The sequence below is a fragment of the Ambystoma mexicanum genome, chromosome 2p (genome assembly GCF_040938575.1).
Source record: "Ambystoma mexicanum isolate Mex_15411 chromosome 2p, UKY_AmexF1_1, whole genome shotgun sequence".
NCBI lineage: Eukaryota > Metazoa > Chordata > Amphibia > Caudata > Ambystomatidae > Ambystoma > Ambystoma mexicanum.
The window spans coordinates 750597091-750619920 of NC_090923.1; positions in this window are offsets into that span (position 1 = coordinate 750597091).

Sequence of the window (22830 nt, forward strand, 5' to 3'; positions counted from 1 at the left end):
TGTCTTTATCTTTTATGGGAAATGTCATGCTGTTTTGGAACATAAGGGTTGCTTTGGAGAAGCTAATGTGAAGATTTGTGGAGGAAAATAAGAAAAAAAAGCACAAAAAAAATACAAAATAAAAGGTGTTTCTGAAGCATCTGCAAAGAAAACAAAAAAAGGCTCTTTTCAGAGCCAACCTCAAAGGGGAAATGGGGAGCACTATTTAAATGTTCATTCCCCATGATCAGATTTTTCAATTTGCCCACAGACACCGCGTATTACATACAGGGATTTTGGGGTTGAGAGGCATGCAAATGAGACTGAGCAAAGCAAGGGATTGGTCAATAAAGTTTACTGGGTGTGTTGTGTAAGGGGAGAGTTTGACAGAAGGTATTTTTCCTGAGAGAAGAGCAGATAGCTAAGGCTGTGGGTTTCAGAAAGCAGATTTTTGGATTTTGGGAAATTCGTGGATAAATTGGTTGGAGGTGCATGCAGATCGCTGTGGAGTGGCTGAACATCTTGGCTTATTTCATGTGGAAGTGCACTGGCATGGAGTGCGTGGAATGAAGTGGCTGGATTTGGTACCTCTCTGTGCTACTTTGGTGACACAGCGTCATCCAGACATTATTTTTATTCATTGTGGAAGGAACAGTTTAGGACATGTGTCGGGAATCTCTTTGCAATTTGAAATGAAAGAAGGACTTGGAAAAGTCATGGACATATATTCAAACTCCAGAGTAATTTTTTCCCGTATTGCGCAGATACAAATATGGCTGTGTTCTTTTTCATTTGGTCCACAAATGGAGAAAGCAAGGCGCAATGTTAACAAGGCTGTTTGTGCCATTTTGAGAAATGTTGCTATGTCCTCTTTGCAGAATGAAAACATTATGTTTTGTAGTACATACATTTTTCGCAGAGATGGAGTACATCTTACTTATGCCAGCAATCAGATTTTTCTGCGAAATATACAAAATTCATTGCAACCTTTTTTGGAATTACAGCAATCCATTTTGCAGTAGGTGTTGACCATTTGAAGTTTTGAAACACAAAAAAACACCACAAAAAGGCTATTTTCAGAGCCACCACTTCCTCCCATAGAAAAGTGCAATGGTTCTGATAGGGCAGCAGCCACCAAAAAAAAAAATTTCAGCGGACTGTCCAGAGACTTCTAAAAAATGCACAGGGCCCTGCCCTATTTATTTGTCACTTCTATTTTTAAACCGTGAAAGGTGGCTCTGAAAAGAGCCTTTTTTGTGTTTTGTTGTTTTATATTTTTTTTTGTTTTTTTAAATACGACATACAAGGAAAGGAGGGGAAAGGAGGGTAAGGAAGGGACACCAACCACGGGGATAAGAAAGGGCAGGCAGAGAGAGGAATATGTAGGGTGGGCCTTATTGAGGTAGGTAGCAGACCTTCTGATGCTCCTTGACTGCAGTCTTGAAAGCACTCAGAAGGTTCTCACCCTGCAGAGTACTGCATATCAGCACATGCACAATATTGTGACCCTCAAAAGGTAAGGGTCAACAGCGTCATGAATAGCCTGCTAGGCAACTAGAGGGATGCACTGTCCCACAGGAGTGTCTCTTGTGGTGACAGGAGCATAAATGGAGGATGCTGCAGAGGAACTCAACCTACTACGTTTATCGCAAGGTACAACCTTATTAATAGCCCCACCATGGAACAACTTTAGGTGTCGCTTCATTGATGTAGTACCATAGCTATATGAACCAGGCTTGCCACGACTCAGCACCATGCGGCACTGAGTGCAGATCACCTTGTTCGCACAAGTTTTTGGCTTTTTACCATCAAGAGTGGTAAATAACCACCACACACAAGACTCACGATGAGTGCTAGTAGTAGGGACTTCCACTACCTCATCCTCTTCATCCTCTTCATCCTCCTCTGCATCCTCATGCCTGTTCCCCTCTGCAGGCGCTTGGGGAGGTGGTGGTGATGGAGGGGTTGGGAGTGGTGCTGATGCAGAAGCAACTGCAGCAGAAACAGCCATGGATGCCATCTTCAAAGTTCTTAGGAACCAGCAAGAACTCAGGACTTGAGGAACACAAAAGAGCAATCCAGCAGTGTGGAGTAGTGTCTCTCCTGGAAGTCCAAAAACAGGATGAGGAGCAGCTCTGGGGCGTGGCCTTTTATAGGTTTGCAGGTGCACGCTTCGCGGACACCTACGCTGTTCACGGACAGACCGACCAAGAAAGGGCTAAAAAAATGTTCGGGGGCCCGCACAGTGTCTGCAAAGAAGGACACATGCTCAGTGTGGGTGCCGTCACATGATGACGTCCCGGACACATTCGCTAATGGGATGGCTGTCCGCAGGACACCAAATGCGCAGGGACGGTTGTGCGCATGCGTACAGGTGTTCTACAGACAGTGTTCAGTTCCCCAAACTAATTAAAAGTGCGAAACACATGTGGCAGGCAGTTACAGACAGGTGCCATGTTCGTAGGACCCAAGGGTGTGGTGCGCATGTGTGCGGGTGTTCTACGAACAGTGTTGAAGTCCCCAAATAAAATCAATGTGCGTCAAAACTTTGCAGACAGGCGGACGGGATATGTGTTCTATGAATATATTAATTCTGGTTGCGGACCTTACGAACAGGGGGGTGTACTTAGGACACCCTAATTTGAATAGTTACGGACATGCGGACGGATTTGGTGTCCTGCGGACACCCTCATTTAACTACAGACAGTGCAAACAGGTTTAGTGTTATTAGGACACCCCCATTTTGGTTAATTGACTACAGGCAGACATCTTGTGTGTTCTAAGGACATCTCCATTTTAATTACGAACAGTACGGACAGGTATCGTGTCCTTAGGACCCCCCATAATTGGTTAATTGTAGACATCACGGACACCCAGGCTGTCCGCGGACACCCTAACTGCCTTTTTAAAAAAAAAATAACACACAGGCAAATACTAAGAACACATTTAAAATGTTATTATTGTATAACAGTATAAAAATTACGAAAGAGAGGGGGAAGCAGAAACTAAAACAAATACAGAGGAATTAGGGGTTTGGACATGATGTATGGGAGGGGAGGAAGGGATAGAAGTCACATCGTAAGGTTTTTCTTGCTGTGGAGGGTTTGGGGAGAGTTGGCTGGGACATGGAGAGGGGGAACAGATACAAACAACAAACTGTTTTATACGAATGAAATTTTTCATTAACATTTCCATTTTTACTTCCATTCGTTTCAGAGGATCTTCTAATGTCTCTCTTGGTATATTATATTTATTTTCTGCATGGCCTGTTAAAAAAAATGTGTTAAGTACACAAAAAGTAATGGTTAGCAATTGGCTTTTATAGAGAAATGTTGTGTCTACCATTAGTACCACTGTCTTCACTCATTTAATCTCGTGGGAAATTTTCTTCCAGCCATTCCAAAGTACTGGACATTCCTGTGTAAAAAAAATTAAAAATATTAGTTTCAGTGTACCTAATACAGACAATGTATAAATATATGAAATAAATGTAGTGTACTTACGAGTTTCTTACACACCTTTGGTGTTACTGCTGTGTAGGTATGCTCTTGCCTTTTGCTGTGCAGTTTCTATGAGGTAATTCTGTTGGAGGCAGATTTGTTTTTTTGTGGTATATTCCATTATATTGCAAACACTATTTCAGTGGATGGTTGGTGTCTTACATATACAGTTTCCACTTCTTATTTGTTATTAAATATAATGTATTTATGTGGTGCTTTTTGAACATCTTCAGTGTTTTTATTGTATGATACAATAATGTAAGATACCCCCTGAGTTTTTGCATAGTTTTGATGGTGACCGCATCCACCCGCGGACATGCGCACTGTCTGCAGACATCAAAATCACTTGCAGGGGCACGGGGTTCAGTATTTTCTATGTTATATGTATGGAAGCTCATGGAATCCTAGTAAACATTTATCAAATGTATATTATCTATATCCATATTCAGTGAGAAAACTTTGATAAAGGGGTATTATGGTTAAATTGAGCTACCAAAAACCTATGAAAGTCAGTAAAAAAAACGTTGTTAAAGGGATGTTATGGTTAAGTTTCCTTACTAAAGACCTATGAAATTCAGTGAAAAAAACCTTGTTAAAGTGATGTTATGGTAAAGTTGCGCTACTAAAATCCTATGAAATTCAGTGAAAAAACTTTGGTAAAGTGACGTTATGGTTAAGTTGCGCTACTAAAAACCTATGAAATTCAGTAAAAAAACTTTGTGAAAGGGACGTTATGGTTCCAAGTAAAACCAAAAAACCCCTGAAATTAGCCAGTTATGGTAAGCTAAGCAACCATAACTTACGCCACCACCGTGCACTGCTAAAACTAATACCCAGAACATCAAAGATGACAACCATAACGTCCCTTTAACAATGTTTTTTTACTGAATTTCATAGGTTTTTAGTAGCGCAACTTAACCATAACGTCCCTTTATCAAAGTTTTTTTCACTGAATATACATATAAGTATAGAAACACCCAATACACATACAATTGGTTATACAAAAAGATAGAAAAGAAACATCTTCATTGTCAATGCTGCAGCAGAATACACCTTCATCTTAGCCACCACAACACTGCTTAGTCCCAGAGCAGGTAGGAAAAGAGATCACAAGCAATAACAGGATCTGTAATGGAGTGTCCTCCAAACCAGCAAGACTACATCATCCGAGGATCCAAGTTCTGACTGCTTTTTCGGCTTACAAGCCTTTTCTCTTTATGGGGGCTTTTCCCCGTGTCTTTCAGTTATGGTTGCCCTCGGCCAAAGAGCAGATCACAAGTAAAAGTGGCCAAGAGTGGAAATAATCACCAGAAGTGGAAAGCCCCAGCTCTCCTCTACTTGCATTCATTCCCAGGGCCCCTTATCACTGCACCTGCATTGCGCTCCGACTCCCTCTTTCAGTTCGTCTTTCAACGGACAATACCATAACTATTCTCCACAGTAAGTCCATTCGGTAACAATATTTACGTGACCTTGCTTTTCCTTCGCTACCAAGTTGCATGTCTACTCTGCTGAGTTTGCAAAGCCTACGAAAAACATAGACATTATTATAATGATGGAAAGTGAATGTCCAAAATGGCTGCGCACCGGCGCCATGTTGTTTTAGCGCATAAGCATTACAACTCTATAGACTGCCTACATCCTTGTTTGAAAAGGGTCATTCAACCAGACATATTGAGAAGGAATTTGTTCATTAAACATATCAAAAGACAAACCCTTAAAATAGAGAGAACTACATAATGAATACTCTTGGTGATCACTTGTCACCTCCAATGCACCTATCACCCAGAATTAACATAATGGAACATAATTGTTATGGTCACACAATTACCATTCAGCAGGGATGATGACTTGAAAGATATTTTCAAGGAAACTCCATTAATTGAATTCAAGAAACTGAAAAATCTATTATGGTCCCTCACCAGGAGTGCATTTACTACATTATTAGCCTAAGGGCTCTATACAAGACCACTTTGTCTTACATCCAGAATAAATAATACTTGAAAATCTTATGCAATGTTAGGAGATTAAAAAACTCCCAACACATCTGCACAAATCTTCCGCACATCATCCAATGGAAGAAAAGTCAGCGAGGAAATTATGTGGGAGGGACTTGCCACGAACGACAGGGAAGAATGAACCCACATAGATATGACACTTCAAATAGCAAAACCGAAACACTATTGGGTGCCCAGTTCACGCAGGGCACACCCGAAGGATCTACCCTTAATGGTATTGAAAGCTGACCTCTCAAACTCTATGCAAAACAAAAGAGGTGATAGTTGGAAGGTTTGGAATTAATCCTACCCTCTGGCATTGCTCTGGTCAAACCTCCAGACAATCGTTCTCCGCCTGCCAAGCCAGTAAAAAAGGGAAATTACCATATACATATCAGACTTGGTCCCACCCTAAAAGAGACAGTTTAGCCTGAACTACTTGGTCACATCTATTTTGCACGAGACCACAAGCATCCTCAAACATTTTTCGGCCTTGTTGGGCCTCACCAATGTGGAGAAGCTTGGGTCTTTAGGCCCAGCAGGAATGGGACCCACGTCTGGGCATACCCGTCCCACTCTGGGTGACTTATGTAAAACAAAAGAGTTGATGGCGGGAAGGTTTGGAATTAATCCTAATCTCTGGCATTGCGCTGGGCAACCCTCCAGACCATTGTTCTTTGCCTGCCAAGCCACTACAAAAGGGGAAGACCATATGCACATCAGGCCTGGTCCCACCCCAAAGGGGGCAGTTCCACCTGAAACTCTAGACATAGAAAAATGTGGGAGCTCAAGTACTTGAAGATGCTCACCCTAAATAATTGAGGTCAGAACATAGATGTAGGATTCATGACACACTATGGCAAAGTTTGAACCCAGAACTATAAAGACAACAACATTAATAGAACAACGAGGTGTGGAGGCGTCCTCTCCGTACCACACATTGGATCACAGATGACAAAAAGATATCTAAGGAAAGCCCATAGTTTCCCATGATCCTTACTTCGAATTGCCTTTTTCTTTGGTGGCCTAACAGAAAACAAAAACTGTGCAAGGCTTAGTTTGATAAGCCTATTTTCCTTTCCGGTCAGCACAATGTGTGACGTAATGAGCAGTGCGTGGCTGTGGTCTAGTTAAGGTTGCTTTCGTAACCATACTTGCGACTTTCTGTGACATTTGTGCTGGAACCATAATGTCCTTCGAGCAAAAGATTTTGTCAGGGACTAAGTCACGTTTTTATCATGGACGTGTTTTCAGTGATCTATAGATAGACAGACTGATAAATGAATAATGAGACAGTGAGAGATGGGGAGACAGATCTAGATTTATATTACATGAAAGAAAAGCACGCTCTAATAGTTTTCAACAAATATGTTGCTCCAGTCTGAAGCTAATATCTTACACTAAATAACGTCATCATCTAGCTATGGTAGCTTGCATTAGCATATGCAGTTTGTTCCGAGCCAATCAGGATGCTTGTATCGTAAGAATGTGACCTACTCGTACATAGTCACGTTGTAAGCAGCCTGACTTGCTCCCCAGGCTTCACCCTCACACCACTGCTGCCGCATTTCATCTCCCTCTATCTTCCACACCCCACCAAATTGCAGGCCATGTACCGTTCTCAAGACCTCCGCGCCCTGTGAGTTATGCGGGTCTGGATAACTGGTTTAAGAGGCACTGCACCCTGAAGCCACAGCCAGGAGTACATTCGTTTTTGCACGACAGCAGTCCATGTTCTGTATGGCTTAGCAACAGGACATGTCCGCATTGTGGGTGGGGGTACAATGCATGGAAGAATGGTTGGTGGCCATATCCTGTGTGAGGTACTCACAGGGTTGGCTAGTGATGTCATTGAACATGTCGTTGGTGATATATGTGGTGTGAACAGTGTAGTCATCTAGAATGCCTATATAATGGCACACACACACTCACACACACACTCTCTCTCTCTCTTACTTTTTTAAACTGCTGAATGCTGATGATAAAAATACATAGTTGTGTGCCCTGTGTGTGTGGTTGCCTCATAGCAACTGTCTACAATTTTCCCCATGGTTTAATTTATAAATATGGACGCATGCGCATTGTTAGCACAGCCCCCATCCTCAGAAGCGTTGTCAGCAGGGCCTTCTGATGCCAGTGGGAATCAGTAGATGGGAAGATTAACATATATAATATTTACCTTATGTTTGAATGAAATGGCAGCTGCCTGCGCGCACCCCCTATAGAGTGCCCATCTGTCAACACGGTCCAACCACGCTGCGCGCCATCGGGGCTGCATGTGGGAGTGTTCCTTCGCGCGGCACCGTATTCACTCTCAAATTGCTCTACATATGTTGAATCAACCCCTGGCCATGGGGTTAAAGTAATTTCATGTCTGAAGCAACGAGGCTGCCAATCACGTCCCTTGGTAGTGGCTCAATTCCAGGACGGTCCTGGCAGGAGCAAGTGTATTAGAGAGAACAAATGGCCTTGTTACAACTAGAGCAGCACTTGGCCCAGTTCAGGAGCCCGTGGGGAGACAGGAAACTCTTCTACTGCGGTGCTATTTCAAGCAGCACCGTGATTCATGTGTTAGCCAGAGAGGCAAAGGTTTTTTTTTTCTGGAGGTACATGAGTGATGTTATACGAGAGAGGTTTGACCCTCTACAGGAAGTAGTGTTATGAAAAATCTCCCTCGAGGCTCAACATTTGTGTGAAGTAAGCCAGGTGAGAGCAGCAGTTCACTACCATTGGGGGAAATCAAGGGGCTGTTGAGAGGAGAGTTCTGAGCGTGATAGTGCTGCCCAGTCGGTGGCATGGAAACTGTTCATGGGAAGTGACTTTGCAGGCACTTGTCTCTTCCAAAGCGGTGGCTTGAATTCATATTTTCTACTTCACTACACTTTCGCCAAATCTAAAATAAGATGGCTGGGTGGCTAGTTTTTGAATTCATCATAACCACTGGCATTGCTGTAGATAACCTTACTTTTCTTAACAGTTAAGCCTGTTTGCGCCATTACACAAGAGGGCATGTCATATTGAAATGCATCTTTACCCTGAAAAAAAGCAAACCGATGCATGTTTCAGCCTTCTGTCTATAACTGCCTCCTCCTCATCTATGATTGATTAGGGGAGGGTTAAGGGGGGTTGAAAGAAGAGCTGGTGAGCCTTAGGTGCACGCATGTCAGGAAATAGTAGGAGGCCTTTGTCTGGGGAAGGATCCAGGTGTGCATAAGAATGCATGGAAAAGATGATTTTTCTGTGCTTGTTAAAAAATAAAAGCGTACACATTACAATTTAACCAATATAAAACATCTAACAGTTATCACATAAAATGCATAAACACATACCACAAAACAACAAATAAGACCCTCTATAATAATTGCACCATGTAAATATTTAGATATCCATTAAGGATTCAACACAATTTGACATATTAAGTATTGGCCGTTATGTGTTCAACAACAAAATACAGATTATAACTAAGTCATAAGTAAAACATGAAAAATCCACTTTGGAAAAATCAGGAATTGACTTTATCAGTCTCAGTGTCGCTAATATCCCGAAAACCTGGTTATCCCCTAATATACACTTCCAAAAATGATCATACGGGTGTACAAAACTCCCACAATGAAACCATCTTAAATCATAAAAATGTGGACAGTGCAAACACAAGAGGGAAAGAATTTCAATTTAAACAGGATTAAGTCAAAATCTACATCTACAAAAACATTCAGTACAATATTCGCCAAGTCCCCGTCCCCATAATTCGATGCATTGGTGGGAGACTAAGTCTAAATCGCAGCAATAAAATCCTCAAATTGGTATTTGGAAATTTTACAAGATATTGGGCGAGTCCCCCAATCTCTTCTCCTCAGAAGCCATATCTCAATATAATTTATAGCGTGTGGCTGATTCCCTCGCAAGGGTTTATACAGCACACTGCTACCTCCCAAGGGCATTCTCCGGGCGCTCGTGTGGCTCTGCAAGAAAGAGGATGGGGCAGATTAGTGAGGATAGGGGGATGGGATAGGTCCAGAACCAGGAGAAACTTCCGTCTGTGTATGGTGGGTTGCAGATTGGTGGATTGCATACACTGGTTTGTTGTATCCATAAGAGTGAGGCCAAATGCCTGGGTTTCATGAATTTATTTTTTGCCTTTATAAAGCACACTAAACCCAGGGGCATCAAGGTGCTGTTTCATTTAAGTTTACATGAATGAAGTCTCAAAGTAGGGGGTTGAGGTGCAGAGCACCCAGGTCAGGTCTTATGTGAAGAAGTATGTTTTCAGGGCTTTCTGGAAGGCCCAATATGATTGCTTAGAATACAAGGCAGCTGGTAGGGTGTTCCAATATTTTTCTGCCATGATTGTTTGTTGTTTGTTGTGTTTGAATGTCTGTTATGTTGGGTGTTGTGTGTTTTATGTGTAAATTCGCTGGTATTTAAGGGTTTGTGGTTGAGTACACTGACTTGTGTATCTGTAAAGTTTAGGCCAAGTGCCTGGGTTGTTTGTAGTGTGTGAATATCTGTTACGTTGGGTGTGTGTTTGTATGTTTAATGTGTAAATTGGCTGGTGTTTAAGATGATGATTGTGCCCACTGGCGTGTTGTGTCCAAAGGGGTAAGACCCAGTGCCTGGGGTTGCTGTTGTATGCAAGTGTTAGTTATGATGGGTTTGTGTTTTTGTGTAGATCAGCTAGCACATGGGCATGTATTGTACAAGGGATGTGTGTAGGAGGGGAGCAGGAGCGGGGTGATTAGTACATTGAGTACTCTCAAAGTTCTTCTCGGTGGCTAATCTTCATGATTTTATCTACATGTGATGCCTGGCTAATCTTCACAGTTCTATCTAAATGTGACGCATGACTAATCTTCACAAACCTATCTAAATGTGACGTATGGCTAATCTCCACAACTCCATCTAATTGAGACCCAATGCTGATTTCCACAATTCTATCTAAATGTGACACATGGCTAATCTTTACAAATCTATCTAAATATGATGCAAGGCTAATCTTTACAAATCAATCTAAATGTGAGGCAGGGCAATCTTCACAGATCTCTCTCAAATGGGACACATTGCTAATCTTCCCAATATGTCTATTGTAACACATTTCCAGCCCCAAAAATACATTTGGGTGCAACATATTTAGTTTCCCGCTAAATACATCTAAATCCTGCATGATGTCTGTCCCCTAGTATACATGTAGGCGCAACACATTTTCTTCCACAATTCATTACAATGGCTAACTATGAAGCGTATCACAATGGCAGACTGTGGAGGGTAGCACAATTCAACTCAGAGGCTAACTACGTTAGCACTGTTCACATACTAGTAGTAGTGTAAGAGTGGCTGAGTTCTTGAAGCACAGTGATGGTTGTGCTTCTTGTCTGGATTGCCTTACGATAGCTAGTTATAGGGTGTGGCAACGTTCAACACAATTACGCTATGGTGTGGAACACAATGGCTAACTATTGGGTGCAGTGCAGTTATATCGCAGAGCGCAACAGGGGTATATTGCAATGCTATACCAACAGTTTGAATCTGAAGTATGGCTACTGTACTAAATTTAGGCTCAATCTAAAATATAGCTATTTAACGCACTTAGACTGAGAGCCAAAATGGCTTCCTTACACAATTAGGCTGGATGATAATAGGTAATAAGAGTGGTGGGGTTTTACTGGAGTAGAGTATTGGCTGTACTCTCCGACCACATCACATTTACCTTAGCCATCACTGTAGGTTGTCTGCATCAGGTGCCCAGGCAAACACGGGCAAACACGGAGTAGAGCTGATTTCACAGTAGCTGCCCTTTTATTTGTGGCCCTTATGATATGATATGATATAACATTTATAACGCATGTATACACAAGTGTTTCAGGGCGCGACGAGGCACGGGAGGGGAAATAAAGGGAGGACAAGACAACGATCTTACTAAGCCTAGTGACATTGAGATTGCGCAAGTGCAGGGGAGATGGAAGGAGAAAAGTGCCTGGGGAAGGGGAGGAGGAGCAAGTGCAGGACACAGGATCAAAAACATCAAATACAAGTAGTGCGGCCAGCGGGTGGCAGTGCAAGGGTTCAGTGCAGACAAGTGTCTGAAAAGTGCAGGTAAGCGGACTGTGGGTTTGCAGATACAGGCCCAAGTGCAGGGTTGCCAGGAGGCAGTGCAGGTGTGCAACTGGGAGGGCAGTGACCTGGGCCCGAAGTTCAGACGGTAACCAGGTGACCGTGCAGTATCAGACAGGAGATCAGCAGGGAAGAGGAAGAGAGAAGGCAGAAGCAAAGAGGAAAGTCTTGCGATGCTTCCAGAACCGGAGATGGTTCTGGTCAAGTTTCAGAGAGGCAGGCAGGCTGTTCCAAAGGGAGGCACCAGCCTAAGACAGAGATCTGCCCCCAACCGGTTGCTTGGAGAAGCGACTGACTCTCAAGTAGTTGGTGTCATGACCCTCGCCCAAAACCCCCTCTGGCAAACCCATTGGCCAGGTGGAGTCAGGACTTGGGCCTCTAGAGCCTGGCATCCTCTTCAAAAGCCCTCATGGAGCCAGTCCTGGCGCCTATGGCGCCAGGCTCATACACCATGAAAAACAATGTGCTTGGGAAGTACTTTATTGTATTGTCAGCCAACATGGAGGCATCCACATAGCTTGGTTTCTAAGAACCAAGCTATGTGGTCTAGTGTTTTGGGTGTGGTAGCCTAGGGACTACTTTACCTGGACTATTTTGTTGGGGCTATTTAAACCACACCCGAGCAAGACAACACGCTTCGCGTTACTTTGCAGCTTGCAATGTGACGCTCACCATGTCCAGCTATTCCCTCGAACCTCGGAGAAGCAAAACCTCCAAGGAGACAAAAGGAACATCATTAGCAGCAGCATCTTACCTGCAGTCTTCATTTTTAAACACTCGCAGCTACTGAGAACAGCTTCCTCGAATCTGCACGCCTCCCTGCAGAACGACCTGAAAGGGGAAGATAGAGGCAACATTAAAGAAAGCAGTAGAAAGATTTACAAATTACGAACTGCTCAAAAGGCTTACCTGGCTGGTTGCCTCTCGGCTGGCACCACTCCAGACATTCCACTCGCGCTGAAGAACACCGCGACCTACAAGGAAGGAAAACACAGGTTAGCAAAGGCAAGACTTCGCAGCACTGCGCATAATGCTTACTTACCACATCACAGTGCTCTTAATGCGCCATCATTTACCAGCAGGGCTCAACCAAGCCATTTCGCCGCGCTGAAGCTCTGCATACCTAAGGGAGAAAAAAGAAACATTTTAAACAAAGAAAGGCATGCAGGATAGCAACAAAACTAAAGAACAGCAATAAGACCTACCTGAACAATATCAAACGGGCCGGCGTCAGTGAAGTAACTGGACCGCACTCGCCCATGAAAGACAACGCGCCCCTGCAAAGAATGCAGGATGGAGAGCATGCCAAATTCTACCACAAAGTGAGGAGAGGGTGCCAGAGGGACTGAAATCATACGGGGTGGAGGGAGGATACTTACCCCAGTCGGTCAGTCTTGAAAACATCCTCCTGTATTTTCAGGCAGAACCTTCCCCGCAGACCACATCAGGGCAAAGCTGAGAAGGATACCAGCGAGTAACCCGGCTGGGTGGCGTCCCCGTGGATAGCAGGTGAGCGTAACAGAACGCGAAGACCACCATAACAAATCCATCTGGGCGCCATGGAGACATCGGAAATGGACCAATTGGCCCAGTTACTAGGAGAGCTTCGTGCTGAGGTTCATTCTGCCCGACAAGAGACTAATGCCCTCCGGAGAGACCTAATAGTGACCAAACAACGCACTGAAGAGATTAGCAGGCAATAAATGCAATCACAGGCAGGACAGACGCCTCTACCTGGAAGCAATCCAATGATGCAAAACCCTGCCATACCATCCACTCAGGTACATATCACGTTACCTTGAACAGTGCCCCTGGAACCACCAGAAAGGTTCTCAGGCGACCCACGGAAGTATGCGGCATTCATCAATCAGTGCCGCCTTCATTTACTTTGTAGGTCTGGAGCATTTCCAAATGACCAAGCTCGGGTAGCTTTTGTCTTATCATACCTGAGTGGTAGTGCAGCAGATTGGTCGGTGCCGTTGGTAACCCATGACGATCCTCTATTACATGACTTTGGGGGGTTCCAGAGAGAAATGGAAAAACTTTTTGCACGCCATACCCAGGAACAAGCAATAGACAATGAACTCTTGTCCCTCCGACAGGGGAATCAGGATTTTTTAACGTACATTGCTACTTTCAACAGGCTGGTTGCCAAAGCTAGGTGGCCAAAAAACAAAAGAACCACGTTATTCCATCTAGGCTTACGAGGCGAATTAAAGGACGTCTTAGCCCAGGTGGTTTATCCACCCAGAGACGGTGCACAATTCATAAATCTGGTCGAGCAGCTAGACCACCGGTTGCAGGACCGAAAGACAGACCGGTCTAAGACGGACCCTCTGACCGTGTATGTTCGACCAAGGGAAAACACACCCCATGTACCTGAAAAAGCTGTAGAACCCATGCAGATTGGAGGGATACGGCCTCCATTAACAAAACAAGAGCGCGACAAAAGAAGACAACAACAGCTTTGTTTGTATTGTGGGAAACCAGGACATTTCCTGAAGGACTGTCCAGTAAAACCCCCAAGAAGAACAGTCGGGGCCACAGAGAAGGATGAAGCTAAGGAATCGGAAAACTACCAAGCTCGACAAACATAGAGGTCAGTTTGTCAAGTGAGAAGAAAGAGTTGCTGACCTCGCACTTTGCAATACCAGTGATCTTAATTAACCACCAACAGTCGTCAAGAATGCATGCCGTTGAAGCATACATCAATAGCGGAGCAGTGGAAATTATATTGATCAATGTCCTGCAGCAGAGATGGGGCTTCCTTTGTGTTCTAAGCCAACTATGGACAAGGTAACCACCGTGGATGGGACAGAAATCGCTTCCGGACCAGTAACCCAGTGCACAGCCAGGGTAACCTTGCTGTGCCAGGACGGACATTGGGAGTCTATTTAATTCGATCTCATCAAGGCACCTCAGTTCAGGCTAATACTAGGGATGCCATGGTTGGTTGCTCCCAACCCTTTGATAGACTGGCGGGCATGAAAATTAACTTTCCCTGGGGACTGCTCCCCTACCTGCTATTACCAAGAGGAGAAACCCGACGTCTGTATCGCCATGACTCCCGGAGCAACAGTATCAACCCTGGGAGCAACTAATACCTTGCCAAGTGAATACCATGATTTCCAGGATGTTTTCCAAAAGGATAAAGCCAATACATTGCCGCCGCACAGGCCCTATGACTGTCAGATTGACCTTGTTCTTGGTGCACAAATCCCTTGCGGCAGGATCTATGCTCTCACAGAACCAGAAAACCTTCATTTGAAATCCTATTTAGACCAGTACCTTGCAAACAGATTTATCCGTCCTTCGAAGTCCCCCGCAGCCAGTCCTTTGTTCTTCGTACCGAAAAAGGAAGGAGACTTGAGAACCTGTATTGACTACCACGCATTGAACCAGATCACTGTGAAGAACCGCTACCCCTTGCCACTTATCCCTGAGATGCTAGACCAAGTTAAAGATGGCCAGATTTATACCAAATTGGACCTTCGAGGAGCGTACCACCTGGTCCGAGTCAGAAAAGGAGATGTATGGAAAACCGCCTTCTGTACTAAGTATGGCTTGTTTGAATATCAAGTCATGCCCTTCGGGTTATGCAACGCTCCTGCGGCATTCCAGTATTTCATGAATGATGTCTTAAGGGAGTTAATTGATGTGTGTGCCTTAGTGTACATAGACAACATCTTAGTATACTCAGCCTCGGAACAAGATCATGTCAGGCACGTTCGTTCAGTCTTCAACAAGCTCCGTCAACATCGCTTGTTTGCAAAGCTTGAAAAATGCTTTTTTCACGTCACCGAAGTAGAATTTCTTGTTTTTATCCTTACTCAAGGAGGCATCAGAATGGACGTGCACAAGGTAGATGCCATTCTGAAATGGCCTTCACCAACGTCTCTGAAAGGGGTACAAAGCATGCTGGGCTTTGCGAACTTCTACCGCCGGTTCATCCCAGACTTCTCTCAGGTTGTGCACCCAATCACAGTACTATTACGAAAAAACAATAAAAAGTGTGCTTGGACCGAAGAAGCAGAAGAAGCCTTTCAGGAACTTCAACAAAGTTTTACCTCCTCTCCAATCCTGCGTCATCCTCGCCCAGACCTCCTTATGTCATTGAAACTGATGCGTCCAGTCTCACAATGGGGGCTGTCCTTTCACAGAGACACCCGGAAACCGGCCAGATACATCCTGTGGCCTTCTGGTCGAAAAAGTTCTCACCTCCAGAGATTAACTATGCCATCATGGACAAGGAACTCCTGGCTATCAAATCCGCCTTTAAAGCCTGGAGGCACTACCTTCTGGGGGCCGGACACACCATTACAGTCATCACAGACCACCGAAACCTGCAATATCTCAAAACAGCCAAGGCCCAGTCCTCGCGGCAATTACGGTGGGCCCTTTTCTTCGCCGAATATGATTATGTAATCACATTTCGACCAGGAGTCAGAAACAGAAAGGCGGATGCCTTATCTCGCATGGGCATAGATGAAATAGTATATACAACTCCAGACCCAGTACCTATTATACCTGAAGACAGACTCTTGGGTATCACGACAGCCTTAACACAAGCAGAACTACGAAAAGAAATCCAACGGACAATGAATCCTGATGCCTACCTCGCATGGAAAACTCAAGGAGAACAATATACCACCAAGGACCATCTACCCTTTTTTAGGGATCGCCTATATGTACCCAAGAAGGAATTACAACAACATATTATTTCAAACTATCATGATTCACTGATTGAAAGGCATCCTGGGATCGCCAAAACCCTAGCTAAGGTGAAAGAGAACTTTTGGTGGCCTACCTGGCGTAAGGACATCATTCAGTATATTCAGTCCTGCGGTGTCGGCACACAAAATAAATTACAGAAACAAAAAACATCTGGTCTCCTACAACCATTGGATATTCCTCCAGTTCCATGGCACACTCTTTCTCTTGACTTCATCACTGATCTACCTCCAAGCCAAGGGTTCAACACCATCCTTGTAGTTGTGGACTTATTCTCGAAGATGGCCCATTTTATTCCTCTCAAATGCCTCCCAGACACAGCCACTTTAGCAAAAGTGTTCCTGGAGGGCGTAGTTAAGCTACATGGCTTCCCTTCGGTTTGGTCTCTGATCGAGGCAGCCAGTTTGTTTCAAACTTCTGGAAAAAATGTTGTGCAATGGCGCAGATCGACGTTTGGCTATCTACCAGTCACCATCCCCAAACGGACGGCCAAACCGAGAGAACCAATCATACACTCGAGCAATATTTACGGTGCATGCTGCACCACGAACAAAGGAATTGGAAAGACCTACTATGGATAGCTGAATATGCATATAACAATTCTTTGCATTCAAGCACGGGACAAACGCCCTTCTATACCCTTTATGGCAGACATCCACGTACCTCTGAACTAGACCTTCCAGCCAGCTTGGAAATGCCAGCGGTAAAGACTTTACACACAACCATTACCAAGGCTTTCAAAAGGGCAAAGGAGCACCTTATTCATGCCAAAGAAAAACAAAAGAGATTTGCCGACCGACACCGGAAAAAGGCCCCTTATTATCAAGTAGGAGACAAAGTTTGGTTAGCCGCTAAATTCGTACCCATCAAGGGAACCTTGACCTTTCATCCCAGATTCTTAGGACCCTATACCATTAAGGCAATTATCAACCCAGCAGCCGTGAAACTGGATTTACCACCTAATCTACACATCCACCCGGTATTCCATGTGTCCCTCCTGAAACCAATGCAACCCGGCACACGGATTGGGACACCACCTAAGCCCATACTTGTTGACGGAGAACCAGAATTCGAAGTCAAAGATATCTTGGACTCTAAATATTCTAGGACCAAGCTATATTATCTCGTTTATTGGAAAGGATTTGGACCACAAGATAGATCCTGGGAGCACAGTGAGAATATCCATGCACCACGTCTAATCAGGAAATTCCATCGGAACTTCCCAACCAAACCTGGGCCAGACAGAAGGAGGGGCCTTAGGGGGGAGTGCTGTCACGACCCTCGCCCAAATCCCCCTCTGGCGAACCCATTGGCCAAGTGGAGTAAGAAGCCTCTAGAGCCTGGCATCCTCTTCAAAAGCCCTCATGGGTCCAGTCCTGGCGCCTATGGCGCCAGGCTCATACACCATGAAAAACAATGTGCTTGGGAACTACATTATTGTATTGTCAGCCAAAATGGAGGCATCCACGTAGCTTGGTTCCTAAGAAGGGCGTTCCTAAGAACCAAGCTATGTGGTCTAGTTTTTTGGGTGTAGTAGCCTACGGACTACTTTACCTGGACTATTTTGTTGGGGCTATTTCAACCACACCCGAGCAAGACAACACGCTTCGCGTTACTTTACTGCTTGCAACGTGACGCTCACTGTGTCCAGCTATTCCCTCGAACCTCGGAGAAGCAGAACCTGTAAGGAGACAAAAGGAACATCATTAGCAGCAGCATTTTACCTGCAGTCTTCATCTTTAAACACTCGCAGCTACTGAGAACAGCTTCCTCGAATCTGCACACCTCCCGGACAGAACGACCTGAAAGAGGAAGATAGAGGCAACATTAAAGAAAGCAGTAGAAAGATTTACAAATTACGAACTGCTCAAAAGGCTTACCTGGCTCGTCGCCTCTCGGCTGGCACCACTCCGGACATTTCACTCGTGCTGAAGAACACCGCGACCTACAAGGAAGGAAAACACAGGTTAGCAAAGGCAAGACTTTGCAGCGCTGCTCAAAGCGCTTACTTACCAGATCATAGCACTCTTAATGCGCCATCATTTACCAGCGGGGCTCAACCAAGCCAGTTCTCTGCACTGAAGCTCTGCATACCTAAGGGAGAAAAAAGAGACATTTTAAACAAAAAAAGGCATGCAGGATAGCAACAAACTAAAGAACAGCAATAAGACCTACCTGAACAATATCAAACGGTCCAGCGTCAGTGAAGTAACTGGACCGCACTAGCCCATGAAAGACAACGCGCCCCTGCAAAGAAGGCAGGACAGAGAGCACGTCTAATTCTACCACAAGGTGAGGCGAGGGCGCCAGAGGGACTGAAATAATACGGGGGAGGAGGGAGGATACTTACCCCAGTCGGTCAGTCTTGAAAACAGTCCTCCTGTATTTTCAGGCAGAACCTTCCCCGCAGACCACATCAGGGCAAAGCTGAGAAGCATACTAGCAAGTAACCCGGCTGGGTGGCGTCCCCATGGATACCAGGTGAGCGTAGCAGTTGGAGGTGGAGGAGCGAAGAGCTCAAGTAGGAATATATTTCCCGAAGAGAGAGTTGGAGGTATTTAAGCCTCAGGCCGCAGAAGGCCTTGTGGACGATGCAAATGGTCTTGAACTTGATTTTTGCAGCCACTGGCAGACAATGGAGAGATTTCAGTGCTGGAAAGATGCAATCCCTAGGCTTGAGGCCAAGGACAAATCTCGCAGTCTTGTTCTGGATGAGTTGCAGAAGACGGAGAGTAGACGCAGGCAGAATAAAAAGAGGCTGTTGCAGTAGTCAAGCCTAGAGTGTACCAGAGCTCTGGAGATAGAGAGCTTTTAGGGGAAGCAGAGGAAAGGAAGAATACCTCTCAGGAGGTGCAGTTGGTAGTTTGACTTCTTAGAGACGTCGGAGATGTGAGGAGAGAAGGATGGTGTGGAGTCGAAAATGACCCCAAGGTTCTTAGCCTCACAGGTGCGAGCAGGAAGAGGGCCAATGTAGGCCGGCCAGAGAGTGGCAGGAAAAAAAGATGCAGGTGTGCCGATAAGGAGGATCTCCGTCTTACTGGCATTCAGTCAGAGATCATTGGTGGTATACCACTCCTGGATTGCATACAAACAATCCGGGATGAGAGAAGGAGACAAGGTGTCAGAGGGGAGCCTGAAAGCGAGCTGAGTGTCATCTGCATAGCACTGAAAGTTGGAGCAGAGAGCAGCAATGCGGTGGGGGAGAGGTGCCAGAACAACCAGGGAGAAAGGTTAGACCCCTGGGTTAGACCACAGGTAGAGAGAGAGATAGAAGAGAGGAAGGATCCAAGTTGGACTTGGGAGGGTCGGTCCAAGAGGAAAGAAGTCAGCCAGTACAGAGTTTGATCAGTGATAACCAGGTTATCACGGAGCAGGATGGCATGGTTGACTTTGTCAAAGGCAGAGGAGAGATCAAGTAAGATGAGAAAAGAGGGGAGATTAGCATCAAGGTTAGAGAGCAGGTCTTCATAGATGTTCAGGAGAACAGTTTCCGTGCTTCTGGCTGCTCTGAAGCCAGACTGATTGTCATGAAGACAACCAACAGATTCAGTGTGAAGATTAAGCTGGGAGATGGCCAGCTTTTCCAGGAATTTGCCCAGGAAAGCAGTAATGGAGTTCGGGTGATAATTAGCCAGAAGGGAGGGGTTGGCTGACGGTTTCTTGAGAAATGGGTGCACAAGAGAGTGCTTCAGGGGGAAGGGAAGGTTCCATTGGTGAAAGAGTGGTTGCAGAAGTCGGCCAAGGCTGGAGAGAGGGTGTCAATGTGGTCTTTGATGTTTTTTTATTTTTTATTTAATGAGATCGTTTTTACAAAACCTTTTTTCATCATATAACATCTATTAAACTTTCTTCAAAATTATGGAAAGGGAATATGAAAAGGTACTCTGAAGATTTCAATTTTTTAAATCCATTTAGTCTTCAATATTTCTCAATCAGTCAGTTATGTTCTCTGTAATCTTTGTCCAGAATTGGGTTACTCTAAAGATCAATTTCTTATCGGCTCCCAATATTAGGTGGGACCATCGCTCTTCAAGGGATAGTTCCAAATATGTGATCGGTAGCATTGCAGCATATTTCAGTCTTAATTCACTCAGGGCATTACATTTCATGATGATGTGATGTATGGTCTCAGTCTGATCATTCTGTTTACAAAATCGACATGATTTGTCACTCTCCACAAGTTGTTTCCTAGAGGCAAGAATTTCCTTTGTTGGGAGTATATTGAGCCTCATTCTTAAGAAGAAATCCCTCGTTTTTTTGATAGGGGAAAAGAACCAAGTAAGCTGGCAGCTCATTTAGATCTCTAGTTTCTGTCACTCCTGTTATTCTCAGCTTGTAGCTCTCACTCTTTTCCAATGTTTCAATCCAATCTAGTCTTTGCAGTTTGTATTTAATTCTTTGAGGTCTTGTCATCAAAGCTACTAGATTTGAGTCGAGTAATAGTATGTTATGAATACAAACTTCTTTCCACTTATCTAATATTACAACATGCAAAGTTTGAAGTTTTGTTTTTAGAATTTTGAGTGGCGGGTTCAATCGATCCGATATTGTCAGGAATACGCAGCACATGCACTGCTAAGGACGGAAGTGGTGCAAACGATCATGCGTAAGGGAATGCGAGGGACCATGCAGAGAGAGAACGCGCAGATCAAGACAGACCAGGATGGAAGGGGCATGATGGCAAAGTGAACAAGTATGTGAGGGGCAACACACGTAAGGGACGCACACCGTGTGCAAGCCAAAGATGGAAGGGTGCGGCCATGCATGTGTAAAGGGAATGCGAGGGACCATTCAGGGAGAGGTCTGGGAAAAAGGGGGGGGCAGACTGCAAGGGGGAAAGGGGAACTCAATGAGGTGTGGGAGGGTGGACAGTGGCTGCCTGGGCAACGCTGCCCTTGGAGGGCCTCTAAAATGCCACTGTTACAGTCATGGCTGGGGCACGGACCAATGAGAACCAAAATGATGGGTAGGGGAGGAGTGCATAGGGAGTGTCATAGGATGGAGTAAGGTGAATGGGAGAAAGCAGAGGGAAGCAGGGAGAAATCGTCACCAGGACACAGGCAAGGAGACACCCGAATGCCGGAGCCAATTGCTGAGAGGTTAGGTGGGGGGAAGAAAAAAGCCAGAAAGAAACAAAGGAATACAGCACAAAGGCAGGGTACTCCAGAAATAGACCAGCTCAAAAAACGGGGTGGGAGTCAAAGGAAAACACCAAACAAATCCTTCAGAAAACAAAGTACTAACTCAAAAAACGATTGCAAAATACACACAAATGTCATCAAAAGGCTCCCAAAACCAAGCCAAAAATGGATCAGAATCAAAGAAAGGCACTCACCAAGCATCAGACAGACCCTAAGCCTGCTTACCTAGTGGTCTCTGCACAGGATGACTATAGATTACATTCAGGAAGTGAGGGGAATGGGAGGGGGGAGATGGCTGTCAGGACAGAGGCAAAGAGACACCTGACTGCCTGAGCCAAATGCTGAGGGATGTGGTGGGGGAAGAAAAAAAGCCAGGAATAAACAAAGAACTACAGCACAAAGGCTGTATCACTCCAGAAGTCAACCAGCTTAAAAAACGGGTTGGGATTCAAAGGAAAAGGGAGTCATTAGCAATAAAATAATGTTGCTTTTAACTTTTGGTATTTTAGCCGTATCCAGGTAGGGCTCTCCTATTGGTCGGGACATTGCTGCACAAGATAAAGTAGGGTAAGCCATCTTAACTGTAACAAGGGGTAGTTGAATGAACCGGTGAGTGTGGTTCAGGATTGCTTCATAGATTATACATGAAGCCTCAGCAAAGTAAACAAATAAACACTTGCCTCCTTTCCTCACGCTGAGCTGTTCCCAACTGCTGCACTAACAGAAGCACTTTGCTCAAGCACTTTACACTGCACACCCCATCTATGTGCTCCGCCTCCTGTCGGCCTCATCGCCAAACTCTGGATTTGGATAACAGAATAATGCCTCAGGTAAGCACAATCTGCTCTCAGCTGCTGTACTTTGTAGAATCACTTTGTGCCGTGCATAACATTTTGTGGGACAAGGGGAGTCCCTCTGTTGGAAACTCCTAGGCAGCAGGGTTATTTTATGGTGCCCAATGGCAGCTCTTTTGCAGAAGCTAGCTCTGGTATGCGCTAAGTGCAGGTAAAAGGTGCATACATTTTACCATGTATTATTTTGCCACCATTGTCCCACTCAGTAACCTGCAGCACTGACACAGGGAAGTGTATGATACATTACAACTGGCCATCTTCTCTCAAACAGAGCAGTGATTATATTTATTGTGTGTGGTGTGTATGCACATGCGCGTGCACTCATGTGTGTATGAGTGAGTGAAGTTCTTCTTCAAAAAAACCTGAGCTAAAAGATTGAAATGTATATGTGTGGGGAAAGTTTGGATTTGAAAATGTTATTACTGCCCCAGTATAGTGTTGCATTGTGATATTGAGTAGGCACTGTAAAATTCCAATTTTAAACAATGTTTGTTGCCCATGGAAGGTGAGTCTGTAGGCT